Below are 14,513 nucleotides of genomic sequence, written 5' to 3' on the forward strand. Positions count from 1 at the left end.
TCTTCAGCATTAGAGCCTTACCTAATGTGTGTGAAGATCAATCAATAGCCTTGGCAATATCCTGTGCTGTCTGGGGGTTTCCATGTGATTCCTTTGGTCAATAACTCAAGTAGATGTAACCCATTCCTAGTTCAGGAAGCTTCATTTAGTGAAAACGGATATCCAGTTGATGCTTGGACCCCCCATCCCCATTATTTTGAGATTTCATTTAGATCAACTTCATATATGTATATATTTCAGGAAGCTTCTACTGTGTTATGTTTCCATCCTACCCCTGAAATGACCTTTAATTTTAGCTATCCCTCCCCATATTGTCTGTTATCTCACTGTTCTCTTACCATCCCAATTTGATCCTCCCATTCCAGTACCCCCACTTGTCTATCCATAAATATCTATTCTATTTCCCATTCCAAGGTGAGCCATCCATATCCCTTAGTAACTTACTCTATACCTAGTCTCTGTGATTATACAAATTATAGCTTGGTTATGAATGATTTATCAACTAACATCCACATGTAAATGAATACATACCATATTTGTCAGTTTGGGTCAGAGTAACCTCACTTGGGATGACGTCTTTCTAGCTCCATCCATTTACCTTCAATTTTCATTATTTTTTTTATTTATTTATTTATTTATTTATTTATTTATTTATTTATTTATTGCCCAGATATTCTTCTTACTTTATTTTTATTTATTTTATTAAATTTCCTATTCATTTTACATACCAACCACAGTCTGAACTGAATGTACCAGGCTCTGCTGACTCCTCATGGGAGACCTTGCCTTGGAGGATGTGGAAATGGGAGGTTGGTTGGAAGGGGAAGGCTGGGGTGCAGGAGGAGGGATTTTATTTATTTATTTTTTTTAATAATAATCCATGGTGTAAATTTGCCACATTTTCTTTTACCATTCTTCTTTTTAGGGACATCTAGGTTGTTGCCAATTTCTAGCTATTATGAATACCAATGAACATGGTTGAGCAAGTGTCTCTGTGGTAGGATGAAGCAACCTTTAGGTATCTGCCCAAGAATGTTACAGCTGGATCTTGAGGGAGATTGATTCCCATCTTCCTGAAGAACTACCACACTATTGGTGAACTTATTTAGTGCTGTGGATATCGCTATATGTAAATAAACTCTGATTGGCCAATAGCCAGACAGGAAGTATAGGCGGGACTAACAGAGAAGAGAATTGAGGGAACAGGAAGGGAAGAGAGAGACTGCCTGGAGCCGCTGCCAGGACAAGGAAGATGTAAGGTACCAATAAGCCATGAGCCATGTGGCAAAGTAAAGATTAATAGAAATGGGCTAAATATAAGAGTAAGAGCTAGACAATGACAGGCCTGAGCTAATGGCCAAGCAGTTTAAATAATGTAAGAGTCTGTGTGTTTATTTTATAAGTGGGCTCTGGGACTGGCAGGACTTGGTGGCGGGAGCTGGAGAGAAATTCTCCAGCTACAAATGGCGTCCAACGTGGTGGCAAGAGTTTCCACCTAAAAACTTAGAAAAAAGATTCTAAAACGGAGCTAAAAACAGCTTCCTAATTGTCTCTCTCAAATGAGCGGTAGCTGCCGGTTTGAGCTACTGGCGGGTTCCTAGCGTGCGCTCTCGACCTGCAGTATGGTGGGAATGAGGCCTCTGCAAGTAGCACATTAAGCTGTGTAGTGGATTTAGCCTTTGCTAGTACAAAACAAAAACAGAGGTTTCTGGGCTACACACTACTTTGGTAAAAGTGTAGACCCACTATTTCTGAGAGTTACGGCTCCCAGAGCTGGCGGAAAGCAGACCACCGCCATGTTGGGAAGCTGAAGTGGGCGGAGCCAGCAGCCACTGCGCCATTTCAGGCTTAGAAGGCTACAGTTTAAAAGGAATAGGCTCAAGCTAATATAAAAAAATAAGCCACGTAAAGATGGCTACCACACAGAAAATCTGGATTATGTACTCTTTGATATTCATAACTGCAGAAAAACATTTGATTGTAAAAGCTGTTGAGTTATGCCAAAATGTATATTTTAAAGGTACCTTGACTTCAAAATTTGGATATGAGGATATGTTGCTTTGGAAAAGAGTCTCTGCTTTTGTTTCCACAGAAAGCCAGAGACTATGGATTTGTTCCAGATTAAGATACATCAGGTTTGACCAGCCAAGACCCCCTAAAAGGTCTCCAGTGACACCATGGCCCAGATGATTCAACATCCAGAATGGTTTCAAGGCAACTGGCTCAGACGATACAGCCTCATGGACTACTCCATAGTCCTAAAATTTTCTTTGTGTCCCCATAAGATACAGCGCCCCCCTCCAGCAGGAAGTAATAAGAGAAGCTACGCCCAAATTCCCAAATATACCAAGCTGGCTTTAGAGATGGAATTGGCTCACTCCCCCTCTAAACCCAGACATATTGCTCAAAAAAAAAAAAAATGGCTAAGAGATTCTTGTGTCCCAAATCAGAAGAGCCCTCTGGTGTGGGACAGAGAAAAACCAATATTTTTATTTAAAGCAGGTTGATTATAAATACAATCTCTTTCTAAAAAAAAAAGGGGGGATAGTTTAGATATGATAGGATGAAAGGGTAGATTAATGAACCTACTTTTAAAGAGTAACAACTTGTTTAAAATGTTTTACATTGCTATAGATTTTAGTTTATTGATACAAATTTAAACTTAATTTTGTTATACTGTATATATATTTCTATTCTTGTTTGAGGTATTATGTTTATGTAACTCATTTAAAATTGTAATTGATAATTAAAAAATAGATTAATAGTTAGTCATCTATGATAATATTTGTAGCCATGTTACTTAAGTCTTCTAGGTATACATAGATATATTTCAGATAGATAGGTAGTCTTCAAACACTTCAAAGACCTACAGAATATGGCATTTAAAATGTTTTAAAAATTTAGACTTTTTGGACAGTGAGACATGTCTGCTCCTGACAGCACCGATTTACTTCAGAGAGAAGGATGGGCATCGAAGACACTCCATATGGAGTTTATCTTCACCTTGACAAAAATAGCCATTTGGGCAAGAAACTGTTCTTGCCTGGACTGCTTGATCAACTGGACATGCAGGACCCATAGAAAGGTGACCACTGAACTTTGCTTGACAAAATGGTCCTTCAGGTTCCTGCTTTGCAGAGAAAACTGCCAGACATTCTACAAGACACAGAGAAAAGTGAATAAGAGACTCTAGGCCTGTGGGCTGAAGACAGATGCCCCAACTTTACAAGAAAACTTTGGATGACTGTCCAGGCTCAGCTGTCTCTGTCTACCCTGCAAGACTCCCAAAAGTTGCTTGCATCCTTCTCCCATTTCTCAGGCAGTATTATATCCTTCTGAGGTCTTTGATGTGGTTAAAGACTAGATACTTACAATTTTCCTTAGTTATAATAAAAGATAAGTTAGATATAAAACCTTAAACTCACAAATATAAGATAGATAGGATCTCTTCTTTAATATTGTAACTGTAATAATTCTTGCTTGATAATTGTTTTGTTATATGCAATTTTACTATGTTAAAGTTAAAACCTTCCTTTTTAAAAAAAAAAGAAGAAAAGGGAAAGTGCTGTGGATATCGCTATATGTAAATAAACTCTGATTGGCCAATAGCCAGACAGGAAGTATAGGCGGGACTAACAGAGAAGAGAATTGAGGGAACAGGAAGGGAAGAGAGAGACTGCCTGGAGCCGCTGCCAGGACAAGGAAGATGTAAGGTACCAATAAGCCATGAGCCATGTGACAAAATAAAGATTAATAGAAATGGGCTAAATATAAGAGTAAGAGCTAGACAATGACAGGCCTGAGCTAATGGCCAAGCAGTTTAAATAATGTAAGAGTCTATGTGTTTATTTTATAAGTGGGCTCTGGGACTGGCAGGACTTGGTGGCGGGAGCTGGAGAGAAATTCTCCAGCTACACCACACTGACTTCCATAGTGGCTGTACAAATTTGTATTCCCACCAGCAGTGAATGAGTGTTTCTCTTACTCCACATCTTCACCAGCATGAGCCGCTGTTTGTTTTATTGATCTCAGCCACTCTAACTGGTTTAATCTCAAAGTGGTTTCAGTTTGCATTTCCATGATAACTAAAGATGTTGAACATTTCTTTAAGTGCTACTCAGCCATTTGACATTCATCTTTCGAGAATTCTCTGTTTAGAACTGTACCTCAATTTTGATTGTTTTTTTTTAATTTCCAATTTTTTGAGTTAATTATATATTTTGGAAATTAGCCCTCTATCAGATGTGTAGTTGGTAAAAATATTTTCCCATTCTGTAGCTTGTTGCTTTGTCCAAATGATGGTGTCCTTTGCCATACAGAAGCTTTTCACCTTCATGAAGTCTTGTTTATTAATTGTTATTCTTAGTTCTGTGCTATCAGTATACTGTTTAGGAAGTTATTTCCTGTGCCAAGGAGTTCAAGACTATTCTTGACATTCTCTTCTATCAGGTTCAGTGGACTAATTTTATGTTGAGGTCTTCGATACATTTTGAGTAGAGTTTTGTACAAGGCTATAGAATGGATCTATTTGCATTATTTTACATGTATGACTATACAGTGTGCCCAACACCATTTATTGAAGATATTATCTCTTGCAGTGTCTATTTTTTCTTTCTTTATCAAAAATCATATATCCATTGATGTGTCAACTTATTTTTAACATTTCATTTCAATTCCATTGTTAAACGTGTCCAGTTTTTGTGCCAATAATATACTATTTTTAGTACTATAGCTCTGCAGTACAATTTGAGATAATTGTACCTCTAGAAGTTCCTTTATCAATTAGGACTGTTTCAGCAATCCTGTTTTTTGTTGTTGTTGTTTGTTTGTTTTTTGTGTGTATGTGTGTATTTCCACATGAAGCTGAAAATTACCTTTCAAGTTCCTTGAAGAATTGTTAAAATTTGGTGGAGAGTAAGTTGCATTTTAATATTGCTCTAGTAGTATAGAAATTTTTAGTATATTAATCCTACCTATCCTTGAGTATGGGAGATCTTTCCACCTTCGGTAGCTTCTTCAGCTTCTTTCTACAATGTCTTAAGATTTTTATCATAAAGTATTTTATATTTTTGAAGGTGGAGAGTAAGTTGCATTTTAATATTGCTCTAGTAGTATAGAAATTTTTAGTATATTAATCCTACCTATCCTTGAGTATGGGAGATCTTTCCACCTTCGGTAGCTTCTTCAGCTTCTTTCTACAATGTCTTAAGATTTTTATCATAAAGTATTTTATATTTTTGAAGACTATTGTTTCCCTGCTTTCTTTCTTAGTTCATTTGGCACTTGTATTTAGGAAGGGTACTGATTTTTGTGTGTTAATTTTGTATCCAGCTACATTGGTGGAAGTGTTTATGAGCTAAGCAAGACACCCTTGTCTTGTTCCTGATTTTATGGAATTTGCTGTTAGGTTTTGTTTTTTTTTTTTTTTTTTTTTTCCATTTAAGTTGATGCTGCGTTAAGGGCTTGGTGTAAATTGGCTTTACTATGTTGAAGTATGTACTTTATATGCCTATTCTCTCCAGGACTTCTTTTCATGAAGGTGTGTGGGATTTTGTTAAAGGTCTTTTCTGCACCTAATGAGATAATCATGTGGATTTTGCCTTTAGTCTGTTTATATGATGGACTACATTTAATGATTTGTTTATTTCAAACAATCCTTGAATCTCTGGCATGAAGCTTATTTGATCATAGTGGATGATCTTTCTGATGTGTTCTTAGATTTGTTTTGCCAGTATTTTGTTGAAAAATTTCACATCTATGTTCATATGGAAAATTGCTCCATAATTCTGTATCTTTGTTGAGTCTTTATGTGGTTTGAGTATCTGGATAACTGTGGTTTTGTAAAATTAACTAGGCAATGTACCTTCTGTTTCTATCATGTGGAACAATTTGAAGAGTATTGATTTTAATAATTCTTTGTAAGTCTGGAAGATAAAACTATCAGGCCCTAAGTTTTTTCTTTGGTTGGGGGATTTTCAATACTTGTTTTATTTACTCGGAGTCTTAGGTCTGTTTAAATTACTTTTCTCATCTTGATTTAACTTTGATAGCTTGTATACATCTGGAAACTTGTCCATTTCTTTTAGATTCTCCAAATTTGTGTAGAACGGCTTTTTAAAATATATCATTATTATTTGGATTTCCTAGGTGTCTGTTGTTATGTTCATCTTTTTGTCTCTATTATTTTTTTAATTTGGATCTTCTCTTTCCACCCTTTTCTCAGCTTGGCTATGGATTTGTCAATCTTAGTGATTTTCACAAAGTGCCAAGTCTGTGTTACATTTAATCTTGGTATTATTTTTGTTTGTTTCTTACTGCTTTATTGATTTCAGCCATCAGTTCAATTATTTCTTTCAGTCTATTCTTTTTAGATGTTATTTCTTCTTTTTGTTCTAGAGATTTCAGGTATATGGTTAAGTTACAAATATTAGACTGCTCCATTTTTTATGTAGGCAATTAGAGCTGAGTCTTTCGAACTGTCTTTTAAGTATATTTTATTTTCATTTTCATATTCCAAGGTTTTTAATTTCTTTTTTAATTCTGTCTTGACTCAATTTTCACTCATTAGTGACTTATTTGTTTTCCATGTGTTTGTAAGCTTTCTGTTGTTTCTGTTGTTGTTAATATCCTGTTAATCCATGGTGGCCACATAGGATGGAGGGTATTATTTCAGTCTTCCTGTATCTGTTGAGACTTGTTTTGTGTTAAAGCAAGTGGTCAGTTTTGGAGAAAGTTCTATGAGCTGTTGAGAACAAGGTACATTCTTTTGTGTTTGGGTGAAATATTCTATAAATATTTGTAGGTCCATTTGGTTTATGATGGCAATTAACTCCAGCATTTCTGTTTAGTTTTCTTCTGGATGACCTGTCTATTTGCAAGAATAAGGTACTGAAGTCATCTGCTTTTACTGTTAAAGGGTCAATATGTGACTTAAGTTGATGTAACACAAATTTCTAAATGGTCTTATTTATAAAAAAAACTCAGAAACCAGATATTGGAGTGAAAGCTAGAAGATCAGAGAGACAGAAGAAGCACAGGCAACCTCACCTAGCCAACTCCTCAGCCGATTCTGTTTCCACGAATCCTCAGACTGAAAACCTCGGAGTCCTCACCCAGAAGGGATCTCAACTGTACTACATAAAAGCCTAAAAGCTTAAAAGCCTCTAGTTCCTGGTTCTCACACCTTAGATACCTTTCTGCTTCCTACCATCACTTCCTAGGATTAAAGGTGTATGTCTTTCCCAAGCAAGACATGAGATCTCAAGTGCTGGGATTAAAGGTGTGTGTCACCATGCCTGGCTGTTTCCAGTGTGGCCTTGAACAAACACTGATCCGGATGGATTTCTGCCTCCTGAATGCTAGAATTAGGCATGTGCTACCACTACCTACCCTCTATGTTTAATATAGTGGCTGTTCTGTTCTCTGACCCCCAGATAAGTTTATTGGGGTGCATAATATATCAACTACAAGTTTTACTCATGTTTCTTTTACGAATATGTGGGTCCTTGGGTTTAATGTGTAAATGTAAAGCAGTATACTATCCTTTCAGTGGATTTCTCTTCTTATGAGTATAGTAACCTTCCCTATCTCTTTTGATTATTTTTGGTTTGTGGTCTATTTTGTCAGATATTAAAATGGCTACATTTGCTTGCTTTTTAGTTTCGTTTGCTGAGAATATTATTTTTCTATTTTTTTACCCAGAGGTGCAGTCTACTGTATGATAAGATGTGCTTCTTGGATAGATCCTGTTTTTTAATCCATTCTGTTTGTCTCTGTCTTTTTACTAATATATTGATATTGAGAGTTGCCAATGAACAGGGTTTATTGATTTTAATTATTTTCTTGTTGTGGTGTAGATACTCCCTACTCTTGATTTTGCTGGTCTGATATTATTTATTCCTGGTGTTTTCGTGGGTGTGGATACCTTCTTCAGTTTGAAGTATTCCATCTAACACCTTCTGTAGGGATGCATATTTGGATGGATACAGTTTGAATTTGGTTTTATCATGGAGATCTTTCTCCTTCTATTATGATTGAAAATTTTGATGGGTATAGTAGTCTGGGCTGGCATTGGTAGTCTCTCATACTTTGTAGAACATCTATCAAGGCCCTTTAAGAAGTCAGATGTTAGCCAGGTGGTGGTAGCACAAGCCTTTAATCCCAGTGATCGGGAGGCAGAACCATGCAGATCTCTATGAGTCTGAGGCCAGCCTGGTCTATAGAGCAAGCTCCTGGACAGCCACCAAAGCTACACAGAGAAGCCCTATCTTGAAAAACAAATAAAAAAAAAGGAGTCAGATTTCACTGTAATAGGTCTGTCTTTAAATGTCTTTAAATTTTTTTGTTCTGTATGTTTAGTGTTTTGATTATTATATACTACGGGGAATTTCTTTTCTGATCCAGTCTATTTGATTTTCTATATGTTTCTTGTTCCTAGATAGACAGCTCCTTCTATAGATTACTGGTATTTTCTTCTATGAATTTGTTGTAAATATTTTCTGTACCTTTAGCCTTGGTTTCTTCCCCTTCCTCTATTCTTATTATTCACAGGTTTGACTTTTTTATGGTGTCTGGCTAGTTTTATGTCAACTTAGCACAAACCAGCATCATTAGAGAAGAGGGAGCCTCAACTGAGAAAATATCTCCATACAAACAAGCTGTAGGCAAGAATGTAGAGCATTTTCTTAACTAGTGGTTGATGGGGGAGAACCCAGCCCATTGTGGGTAGTTCCATCCCTGGGCTAGTGGTCCTGAGTTCTATAGGGAGCAGGCAGAGCAAACCATGGAGAGCAAGCCAGTAACTAGCACCCCACCATGGCCTCTGCATCTGCTCCTGCCTCCAGTTTCCTGCCCTCACTGCATTGGATAAGGAACTGTTACATGGAACTGTGAGTGAAATAAACCCTTTCCTCCTCAGGTTGCTTTGGTCACGGTGTTTTGTCACAGCAAATAGAAAGCCTAAATAAGACACCCGTATTTCCTGGATGTTTTGTGCCTTTTTTTTTTTTTTATTTAACATTTTCTCTGGCTGAAATATCTATTTCTTGAATCTTGTCTTTAGTGTCTGAGATGCTCTCTTCCATCTCTTGTACCCTGTCTGTGAAACATGCCTTTGAGGTTCCTAAATTTTTTGTTCTTAACTTTTTCTCTATTTAGATTTTCTTTATTTCTTCTATTTCCAATTAGGTCTTGTACTGTTTAATCCATTTCCTTCCACTTTTTGTTTGTATTTTCATAGATTTTATTAATGGATTTATTCATATCCTCTTTATGGACTTTAACATATTCATAAAGACTATTTTGAAGTCCTTATCTTGTGATTCAATAATATTGCATTGTTCGGAGCCTACTGCTGTAGGGCTGCTGAGCTCTAGTGGACACATAGGGTCCTGGTTGTTTTTTATTGTGTTTTGTGATTCAGCAATACTGCATTGCTTGCTCCAAGCCTGCTGTAGGATACAATATTGCCAAGCTCTAATAGAACATATTTTTCTGGCTGTTTTTTATTGTGTTTTTACACTGACATCTAGGCTGCTGGTTTGGGATGATTGCAATTCTAGGTGCCAAATCTTGTCTTTTTGTTGGGTCAGTGTTCCATTTGTTGGTTTCTGTTGCCACCTCTCTCTTGTTCTTAGGAGAGTGGTCGGTCTGGGTTGTTTTGTTGGGGATGCTTCTGAGATCCTACCAGGTGTGGCCACTGGGGATTTCTGGGTAGAATGTGTTTTAAGTATTGTGGACTGACACATAGGAATGGGCTTCGGCTAGAAGAGGAGGGAAGATGAAGAGGTCCACAAGGTGGAGAAAAGCAGTTTGTGCCACCAGGATCTGCATAATCCCTAGAGAATAGGACAGAGGGGGAGGAGAGGCCACAGCAGGTGACCTGCTCCATAGCCGGGCATGAGTCTGGGCGATGGGATTGAAGGACAGGAGGGAGAATGAAGATCGCCTTCCTGCTTCCAGGAGGGTCCCTAGGGAATGCCTTTGTAATCGGCAGATGAGACAAAGGGAAGCAGGGGGTGTGAGGAAGGCTGTAGGAGAAGCCCTGTGTGACTTGATGGAGATGGGTGCAGAGAAGAAGGGGAACCCATACCAGATGGTCTGCCATAGAGGTGGGGATGAGGCTTGGGTTTGAATTTGGAGAAGAGGAGGGAGAGCAGAGATTGACTATCTCCTTCTCTGGCTCCCATGGCTCCCAGGGACTTCTTTGAAAATTTCATAAGTACTTGGTACCACTGATACAATTTCATTAGTGAACACATGTATCATTGCCATTAATTTTCTAGGAACAATTACTAAATCAAATACTTCTTGACCACTGTAAAACCATAGAAAACAGTGTATCAACAATGAAATTTCAATATTGCCATTCTGACCTTATTTTTTAAAATTTAAGAGATTATTGATAGATCATGATTCAAAGCTTTGCTTTGCTCCAGGATAAATCACTGCCCAACACTCTGTGTGAAAAATTGAAGTAATGTATAGAATACCAAAATATTTGAAAGAATCCTCACCTCTGGAGTGAGAATGGCTTCATGTCCACCCAGTACCTTACACTTACTAACCAAAATCACCTGTTTAGCTTAACTGAGCTGCATTTCTCCATGTACACGATGATAATGGAGCTGGATAGGAATGAGATACCAGGATCTGAAGCCTTTCTCGGGTAAGCGGCTCTCACTACCGGTGAGAGTTAAGACTGTTGCTCTTTGAGTGTGTAATCAGGAGTGGCTCCATGGCCTCTTTGAACAACTTTTCTTGCGATTCCACTGGACAAACCAGTTGTCTCTGGCCTTCATCTTCACTTAGTTTGAAAGCATCTGTGGTAAGTGGCTCACAGCAGAGTCTGAAATGTTCCTGCCTGAGAGCTGACATGAGGCTTGCAGCAAACAGTCATACAAAGTGAAGTTCATAGGCAAAAATCCTGCATTAAAGACAGGATAATCCTATGTGTTCAAACACCAGGATGTTTATCATCTGTAACTGCATCCAGCCCCAAGCTGGTAAAGCAGGGCTGGCTGAATGCATTCACTTAGCATCAAGCCTTGGTTGTTTTCTTCTTGTCACAAACATATAGTCTCATTTAAGCCTGAAGGAAAAGGAGTATCCCCCGAGATACTGGATGATTTGTTTCAGGACCAATATGACTAGAGGAACATTTTAAAAAATGTTCCTTGCTCTAGGCTGGCATACTTTGTTTTCTCTCACAGAACTTATTGGCAGTCTGGGGCTATTCCAACTAATCAATAAATAAAGCCCAGTTAAGCCACATTTCTTTCTAGAAGCAAATAGCAATCAGTACATTAGTGTGTGAGCACAGGCTATGTCCATCAGTCGAATCAGTAAACAGTAAAGCCTGCTGCTTCAAGAAGTGAATTGGAGGGGAATGGCTGCCTCCAAAGCAAGCCTGTAGACAGTCTCATAGATGTGGTGCCATGTTTAATTACCCTGAGACTAAGTTCTACTCTGCATGTCCTGAGTTAAAATGCACAAGAACCCGCTTCTCTGGTTTATCATCCTTTTCTAAGACTTGGCTGTCTTCAGCTTTTATGTCCTAATGACTTTAAATCTGTTAATAACTATAAAGAATCCTTTCCTTATTATTTATTCCAGGCACTTTTATTTGCCTTATTTAATTTATATTCACACTGAATAAAAGGGGGCTTAAGTTTACAGTGGTCACAAGTGCTTTGTTTATTAGTTAATTTCAAGTTTATTGAAATGGTTTGTTTGCTTGCTTTATCTTCTCAGCTACATTGTAATCTCGTTAAAGACACAGAACAGGTCTCAATGAACTTGCAACCTTCAAGGAACTTTGCTTCGTAGTACTGAGTACATTTTTATTGATTGAATGAATGAACTAATAGAGTTGAAGATTAATTTATATTATAGGTAGTTGTATCTGGTGATACATACTTGTCCCCTAAAGCTAATGTTACCTGAGTTTTTTCTTTAATGAAATGAAATCAAGGAACACTGCTACAGAAAATGTCCCTGACCTTGAACAAACTATTGTAGTTCTTGAGCTTGATTTCCTGCATGAAACAGGAGAAAAAATAATTTGTGAATGACTCTCTAGATCTAAACTTCTGGGCAGTTGTCTCTGGAAAGGGATGGAATGAGATTTCCTGTATCACTTTTATAGCTCCTCATCTTTTTTGTTGTAATGGATCTATGAGATACAACACCTCAAAGTCTTGTGGGCCACAAGAATATATCATAGAGATTCAGGTGTGTATTAAAGCTATACTTTGACCAGTCAAGGGTCTGTCGAGAGGCTATTCATTTATTATGAATATTTGGTGCTATCCATCCTTTAATATTCCAGCTGTCTTCTACTATGAAATTCTTGCATGCCCAAATATTTCCAGACATGTTGAAATCCTAGGTTACTAACTCCCCCCCCTCCCGCATCCCCCCCCCCAGCACCCGCTGAGTCTAGGAGACAAGCTGGCTGGAGATGCATAGCTTTGCTTCTTGTGCAAATGAAGCTCAAACCATCTCCTACACTTAAGGCCTAATGGCTTTCCAGAGTAATGGACTGAGAACAAAAGAGGTTTTTACATATCAAAGTGGAAGGTAAGGTGGAGGAACATTCCTGAGGAGACAGAGAACTGCATGCCCAGGGAAAGAAAGGGCAGGCATTTTCTGTAGAAACAGACAGAATGGCATAGGAGAGAAGAGGAGAGACTGAGGTTCCGCAGAGGGTAAGCAGATCTTGGGTAGAGTTTTCTGAGTGCCAGGAGGAGAGAGCAGTGGACATGGAGAATGAGGAAACAGAGGACAAAGAAGAGGCTGGAACCATAGGAGTTTGATCTTTAGCAGGACTGTAAGCTAGGGAACTTGATGGAACTGAAGCTATGAAGACAGGATTTTATCTCAGGGAAATAAAGTAGACAGATACAGACCTTGGTATATCTAGAGTTGTTCCTGCCCTGAATGCCTGATGGAGCTATAGCTGTACTGATAGAATTTTGTCTTAGAGGGATAAAGTTGACAGACATAAGAACATAGTGTACGTAGATTTTTTTCCCCTCAGATATCCCACGCTGGATGTAGCTAAACTCCTAGACCCCTGGGTATTCTAGTCTCAAGAGCCCTTCCGGTTGTAATTCTTTCTTTATATGAGCACCAAGATCCTCTGTCCTCAGTAGCCATTATCAAATGCATTGTTATTCACAGAACAGGTTGGATACAGCAACTACATAACAAGAAAGTATGGCAGAAAATCAAGATTTAAATAAAGAAAGATTTCCCTAGCAGCTGCCATTTATTAGTACAGAGTTGGATGTAGAGTTACTCATAATTCACCTATCTGTAGACTGCATATCTCATGAGTTCAGGAAGAAATGTGTCTTGTTCACTAAAGCATGGTTTCTGGGACATTTAGTGAATGTATGTATGTGTGCCACACATGTACTTTGAAAAACTTAGAGTAGCCTGTGAGATTTGGGGGACTCTTAAAATAAGTACCACAAGCCACCCAGACTGAACAATGATGTTTACTGTCTCACAGTTCTGGATGCTACAGTCCAAAACCAAATGTTAATTATTCCTGCAGGTTTTGAAGGAAGCAAGTCACAAGCATTCTTCCTGGATTTATACATGCATTTCTAGGCATCAGTTGACCTTGTTGTCACATATGTGTCCATTTCTAAATCCTCTTTTCATAAACACACCAGCCACACTGCGATGGAAGGGAGAGAGAGTGTGTGAGTGCCTGCTGTTCTGTGCTATCTTTGAAGTAAATCACATCTTCAGTTGTCACATGTCTAAATAAATCCATATTTCTCAAACTTCTATTCATTTGAATCCATTGTATATTGTTTCACACAAGTGTAGGATCTGCCTGGATTCAGATGCACCTGTGCTCTGAGATTGCTAACATGAAATTTTGCTGGAGGATTGTCATGCACCTCTTTGATTGACATAAGGAATTATTATTATAGCACATTTCTCCTTGTGTCTCCTGAAAGCCGTTAGAACACTATTGACCATTTGTCTAGGGTACCTATGGGGACAAGGTGGAGAATGTCACCCTGAGCTTAGGAATGGTTTGTTACTCTTTTAATGCATGGGTTGTTTCTTTTTAAAAAATTTTGACATTATAAAAAATTATAATTACAGCATTTTACCTTTCCCTTTCCTCTCTCCAAACCCTCCCTCATAACCCTGCCTGCTCTTCTTCAAATTCATGGCCTCTTTTTCTCACTAAGGGCTTGTTTTTTAAGGACAGTGCATTATGAAAGGAAATTATACATTTCTTTCCACATCTCAATAGCAACTACTAATTTCAGAACCTTACTTTTTCCCACCTGAAATAAGTTAACAACAACAACAACAACAACCACCACCACAAAACCCTTCATTTTCTGCAACAAATTCTTTTCCTTTGTCATCTAAAATTCATTTTATTTAAATACATTTTCATTTAAGTCAGCTGGGTCTCTCCTTAAAACGTAGTATAAAAATAAAATCAGAAATCTTAATCTTCCAAATAGAGGGCTTAAATT

Source organism: Peromyscus eremicus, chromosome 7 (assembly GCF_949786415.1).
Source record: "Peromyscus eremicus chromosome 7, PerEre_H2_v1, whole genome shotgun sequence".
NCBI lineage: Eukaryota > Metazoa > Chordata > Mammalia > Rodentia > Cricetidae > Peromyscus > Peromyscus eremicus.